This window comes from Phalaenopsis equestris, unplaced genomic scaffold (assembly GCF_001263595.1).
Source record: "Phalaenopsis equestris unplaced genomic scaffold, ASM126359v1 Scaffold000317, whole genome shotgun sequence".
Taxonomy (NCBI): Eukaryota; Viridiplantae; Streptophyta; class Magnoliopsida; order Asparagales; family Orchidaceae; genus Phalaenopsis; species Phalaenopsis equestris.
This window is the reverse complement of record NW_018164759.1, coordinates 223,641-230,103: the sequence shown is the minus strand read 5'-3', so window position 1 is coordinate 230,103 and position 6,463 is coordinate 223,641.

Sequence of the window (6,463 nt, the reverse complement as noted above, 5' to 3'; positions counted from 1 at the left end):
ATAAGCAAACGAGCCAATCCTTGTCAAACTTGAATTCGAGCTTTGCAACTATATGAGATCAAAAGAGAGCTCTTGACTAAATAAAACATAAACTCTAGAGCTCATTAGGGGGAAAAAAAACTGAGCAAGCTAGTTTCATTTCCACCATTAAAGCTAATAATATATTATGCACATTGAGGATTTTGACACCATTAAATGACAATTAAAATATTACATTTTGTTTCCCTCTCATTAGGACTAAAGAACTTTGTGCATTGGGGGAATATTTATTAATTTAATTTTGATATTTTGCGATTGTTGAACACCAATTTATTGAGATTCTTCATAAGCAATGTGCTATATGTTTTGACATTGTGGACTTCTTAAGTGCACATTCTACGAGCAAAAAGTATAGTGCAAACGAAAATAAATATCGGCGGCTATTTTCTATTTAAAATAAAATATTATATTGCTACTTCTGCACGTTCTAAAAATATTAATTCTAGTGAGAACCAAATTATAAATTAATATAAGTAAGTTAATTAATTATTATAGTAGCTATTAATTCCTCCAAAAATTTATTAAATTTAGGCACATAAAGTCAGGGTTGTTTAAGAATTGTTGATAAATGACTACAACATATTTTAGAGGCGTGTGGAAGCCACACTCTTGGCCAGCCATTCACATCCATCCTGGCGTCACCATCATGAAACACCATCTTAGGAAGTTTTAGCTACACGGCGGGGTTCTTCTCGTAGTTTATTTTACAGGACACCCAAGCTGTTGGTTAACTAATACATAATATTAAGGTAGAAGGTTGAATCAGAGTTAAATCGGGGGATTGGTTAGGGATTTGTTAGTATAATCTAATAAATCATAAATATATTTAAAAATAACAATATATATGATTTAATTTCCACTCAATTAATATGAATTTAAATAATTAGCATCTAAAATTTAATTTTAACATGTCATTTTAATCATGCATGAAAATACATATTTAATTTTTAAAAGATTAAAATAATAATATGCTGATAATATGTTTTATATGAAATGGATAATTTTAGTTGTATAAATGTAAAATAAAAAATGTTCAGGTGCTAGATAGGTAAATAAATAAAATTGAGTGGATTGTATGTAAATTAATTTCTTTGTAATATTGGTTTTTTTAATTTGATCTGAGTGATTTGGGTGGTATAAATGTAAAAATTAGAGTTTAGGCGTTAGATATATAAAACACATAAAATTGGGTGGCATGTGTGTAAGTGCTCGTGAATTAAACGGTTCTCTTGAACTCGAGCCAATTCGCCGATTCAAGAGTTGAACCACCGATTCAACCTAGTTTTGGGGGATTTTGACGCCATTACTTGATTATTAAAACATTACATTTTATTTCCCTTTCATAAGGACTAAACAAAGGTAAATAATGCTACTATTTATCTATTTATAATAAAATATTATATTGCTACTTCTGCACGTTCCAAAAATATTAATTCTAGTGAAAACTACATTATAAATTAATTTAAGTAAATTAATTAATTATTATAGTCGCTATTAATTCCTCCAAAAATTTATTAAATTTGGGCACATAAAGTCAGGGCTGTTTAAGAATTGTTGTTAAATGACTAAAAATTATTTTAGAGGCGTGTGGAAGCCACACTCTTGGCCATCCATCCACATCCATCCTGGTATCGCCGTCATAGGACATTTTAGCTACACGGTGGGGTCCATCTCGCAGGCTTTATACCCGCCACCCAAACTGTTGGTTAACTAATAGATAATATTAAGTTAGCTTTTAAGGTTGTGAGAATTGTTTTAGTTCTGAACCCAAATGAGGTTGAATCAGCGTTAGAAGTGGAGAGTTCAACTTTATGACATAATAAATCATAAATACATTTAAAAATGATAATACATATGATTTACATCCTACTCAATTCATATGTGTTTAAAATAACTAACACCTAAAATTCAATATTACATATCTCATTTTACCTATGAAAGAAAACATGTACTTCACTTTTAAAAATTAAGATAGTGATATGTTTTATGTGATATAGATAATTTTGGTAGTATAAATGTAAAAAGAAAAGAGTTTAGGTGTTATATTGAGTGATAAGTATATAAATTAAATTTCTTTGTAATGATGATTTTTTTGATGTGATATGAGTGATTTGAGTGGTACAAATATAAAAAATAGAGTTTAGGTGTTAGATATCTAAAATACATAAAATTGTGTGGTATGTATGTAAATGCTTGTGAACCGAGCAGTTCCTTTGATCTCGAGTCGGTTCGCTGGTTCATGGGTTAAACAGCTGGTTCGATCTGATTTTGGGCGGTTTTATATGGAAAGGGTTTTTTATGCCAACTGGAACAAGACCAGTTAGTTCACAATCAAACCAACTAGCCTTATTTTCTAAACCATGAATAATATAATTTAGTTACTATATATATATATATATTGAAAAGGAATGGTCGCAGGCTATTAGACGAGCCCGGACCACACCTAATGCGTCTAACCACTTGAGTAATGATGCACAAAAAATATATGCATTTTTAGACCTATATTTTATACTCATTTTTTGTGATATTGCACTTTAAAGGAAGATATTTTTCATGTTTTATTTCAAGATGATGATTTTTATCACTTGGAGCAAAAAAGAATGGAATTTGGAGTCAAAATAGCGTTTTGGAGAGAAATACTCAGTGCCGACGGCGTCATTTGACAGAGAGCACAAATTTAATTTGGGCCACGGGCGCCAACTACTCTATCGTGGGCGTTGAAATCCGTCCAGGGCGAAAAGCTAGAATATTCGACGAATTTAGTCGCTTTTTGAAGAGTTATTTTATACACCTCTTGGAAAACTGACATTATGCTCGATTTAGAGTGGAAATTGATCGAAAAAATGAGTCTGCTAGTGTGTCATTGAGTTTCTCTTTGTGTTCCATTGTGTGTATTGTGAAAGTGTGATTTCTCTGAAGAGTTGTTGGAGAGGGAGAGAAGTGAGATATTTCTATCCACCCAGCCTAATCACGGATTTAGAGACTAAACCTAAAATTAGTCAACGATTCTCTATAACACTTGCCTGAGAGTAGAGAATTAAAATTACTCATATTTGGTACAGGGCAAATTAAAACCGTTTATCTCTCTCATTTAACCAAAAAGTCATTGTAGTGGGAAAGATGCTTTCTCATATTTGATAACTTCGTCACAAAAACATAGTTTGGTAGTTATTGCTTAGCTTTGTTTTACAGTTTCACTTGTAGTTGGTAATTTAGTTATGTTAGTATCCTAAACATTTGAAATTTAGTGTAGTAGATTTTCTTTATCATTGTGACTGATTTAAATTTTCATTACGAATTTACACCTTCCTCCTGGGATCGATATGTGGGGTTTAATCAGAAAGTCTTGTATGATAACGATACGTATACTTGCATAGAATCCTAACATAAATTGCTTTATTTTCTTATTCATAAATAACGAATCAAGTTTTTGGAGTTGCAAAGCGGAGTCAACTTTATTAATTTTACACATCTATGATTTTGAGATCAAGTTTTTGACGCCGTTGTCAGGGATTGTACAACAACAACAACAACAACAACAACAACAACAACAAAGCCTTAATCCCACTACGTGGGGTCGGCTACATGAATCCTTTTTCTCCATTGCGTCCTATTTAGTGTCATATTTTCATTTAGTTGTCAGGGATTGTAATTGTAAATTAAATAGACCTGGTAAATTTGTTAAATTATGAAATTTAGCGATAAAGTAAATAAAATATAATACAAAAAGAAAAAAAAATTAAAAAACAAAAAATCATAAATAAAACATGTTTATTTTTGAATTTTAAGATTACTTTTAAGAATTTTTTTGCTCATTATGTTTATTTATGCGTGGTATTGGATCTGAAGGTTTAGTGCCTTACGATTCAAAATTAGAACGTACTATTAGAAAAATTTGAAAACAACAAAAAGAAATTATAAATTTGAACGAAATGACAAATAACTTAGATAATCAAATAAATGAAAATCGACAACGACCTTTAAAAGATTATGCTAATCCTACAGCAGATGAACATCACTTGACTATTCAAAATCCTAATGTTGCTGCTAATTCATTTGAGCTTAAACCTGCTATTATCCAAATGATATAAAATAATCAGTTTGGAGAAACACATACTGAAGATTCTATCTTACATTTTGCTAGTTTTCTTGAAATATGTGTTACTTTTAAATATGATGGAGTGTCTAATGATGCTGTCAGACTTAGATTTTTTTCTTTTTCATTAAGGGACAAAGCAAAGCTTGGTTAAATTCATTAGCACCTGGATCTATTAGAACTCGCTGAGAACTATCACAAAAATTTTTAGCTAAATATTTTTCACTCTCGAAAACTGCTAAGCTTAGAAACGATATTACATCTTTTTGTTAGTTCGAAGTGGAATTGATGTATGAAGCTAGAGAAATATTTAAAGATCTCCTAAGGAGAAGTCCACACCATGCTTTACCAGAGTGATTAATAATTCAAATTTTTTACAATGGATTCGTAGGATCACTTAGATCTATTATAGATGTTGCTGCAGGTGGATCATTAATGTCAAAACCTTTTGATTAAGCATATTCTTTAATAGAGAAAATAACTACTAATAATTTTCAATGGTCATCTAAACGCGTAAATCCAAAGAGAGTAGCTAGTATTCATAATTCTAATGTAATGTCTATTTTGACATCTCAAACTGACTCTATATCAAAGAAGATTGATCAAATTGGAGTGAAACATTCTCATATACCACCAGTATTAGAGGAAAATTCACTAGAACAGATAATTGTTCCTCAGTCATCTTATGAAACTATGAATGCTATAAATAATTAATTAATAATTCCTATTCTAATTATTATAATTCTGGATGGAAAAATTATTCTAATTTTAGTTGGAATAATTATAAAAATTTAATGAACCCCTTAGGAAATTCAAATAACCAAGGGAATCCTAACTATAGACCTAATTATCCTCTTGGATTTAACAATAACTCACAAGTTAAGGAGAAGAAGTTGACTATGGAAGAAGTGATGTTGATCATGAGAAATCAAATACAAAATCAAGGAGCTGCAATTAGGAATATTGAAAATCAATTAGGACATATTGTTGTTGCACTTAGTAACAGACCTTCAGGAATTCTTCATAGCACTGTTGAAGTTAATCCAAAAATCAGAATAAGGAGCAAATTAAAGCTGTTCAATTACGAAGTGGAGACAAGAATCCAAAGAGAAACTAAAGTTGAGAAGGAGAGGTGGAAATTGAAAATGACAACAATGAAAATAAACCAACAAAAAATTCTTTAGAAAAACTGTCACATTCGTTTCCTTAACAATTAATGTAAAAGAATAAAGACAAACAATTTAAAAAAATTTTAGAAATGCTTATAAAGTTAACGATAAATATTCCTTTCATTAAGACTTTGGAACTGTCGGCACTATTTTTAGTTGTAGAGTGTTGTCCGTTGGAAGTTGACGGCCTCTAGAATTGAAATTTTGTCGCCCGCTTCGGAAAGACATTTAATTTACACATATATATATATATACCTTTAGGAAAATATGAAATCAAACTGACCCTATATTTTTTACAGTTTAAATGAAAGAGTACTATACCTCAAACCCATGTATCTATACCGAAAGATAAACACAAGACTTGAGGATGAGGTTTGATCAAATAAACTAAGAAATATATGACATTTGTTTAGTCTGCGACCCCTTTTATTTGCCGACAAGTTCTCTTATTTAATACGAAGAATTAAATAGGGTTTATATTAAGCTGGGTTCGGAAAAGCTTCCTAAAAGGGCAAGCCCCTATAGTTAATTACATCTTAGATAACTGAAGTCACATAAGAAAACTCTCGATAAAATCAGGAATATTATCTTCAAAAAAATCAAAAGGATAGGAATTTTAAATGAGATCAGACAAAGAGATGTGAAAGGGGAATGACTCAAATGGAATGACTCAAATTTGGAGGAATGACTCAAATTTGGAGCATTTATTGTAGAATTCAAAGGAGGAAGAACTAGGGGATGTCATGAATCCGGAGAAAAATCTCGGTGACTTCCTAGTCTATCCTATGATTTGGCTTCAGTTTAAAGAGAAGTATTTGAATGTTTCATCTTGTCAATTTTATTAGTTTAGGGCTTACATTCGTGTGAAACAATCACACAAATAACTTGGATAATGGGCGGATTTAGGTCGTGACAAACGACAACCTCAGAATCCTTAAACGAGTTAGGGCTTAGATTGTACAACAGAGTTATACAAAGGCCTAAAGATGAGTTGAGAATTTATGTTGCATAAGCAAATAACCTTAAAATCCTATGGCTTGTTGTTTAATTCTAATAAAGGATTTGTTGTTGTAGATCCTCTTGCTGTTGAAGATGGCTGTGCTGCCCACGATGCTAGCTCCAAGCTCCTCGTTACGGCAAGTTCAAGTTTTCTAATGTG